The sequence below is a fragment of the Penaeus monodon genome, chromosome 25 (assembly GCF_015228065.2).
Source record: "Penaeus monodon isolate SGIC_2016 chromosome 25, NSTDA_Pmon_1, whole genome shotgun sequence".
NCBI lineage: Eukaryota > Metazoa > Arthropoda > Malacostraca > Decapoda > Penaeidae > Penaeus > Penaeus monodon.
The window spans coordinates 16,610,685-16,611,014 of record NC_051410.1 but is presented as its reverse complement, the minus strand read 5'-3'; the positions used below and the strand labels follow the sequence as shown (position 1 = coordinate 16,611,014).

The following is a 330-nucleotide window of genomic DNA, read 5'->3' as shown; positions in this document are numbered from 1 at the left end:
GCGCATTATATCGATAACGCGTGTACGTGATTGTACTTAATACGAAAATTCAGATTTGGACATTACATGAAAAAAACAGATGTAATGTATATGAGAAAATTGTGTTCATGCCTTCCCTGCAATATCTCTTCTTGCGAATGCCTTGCACGCTAAATTGAACTCGGAAATAAGAACTAATTTCATCCTCTGCAAAGTTTATATTGATAATTGTTAGTAATTTTCAGTGCAGTAATCTTGCGTTCCTATTCTGTGTTGATATCATCCTTTCTGACACAATTTTTGTTACCTTTAAGGTATATGTTCTCGTGGTGTTAATTTGGTATCGTTCGT

At 34.2% G+C, this 330-nt stretch overlaps 1 protein-coding gene across 1 annotated transcript in view; it reads left to right on the top strand.

The window, feature by feature from the left end:
- LOC119589333 overlaps positions 1–330 on the top strand; it is a 40,307-nt gene that overhangs the window by 24,062 nt on the left and 15,915 nt on the right. The gene's annotated exons all lie outside the window — the stretch shown is intronic.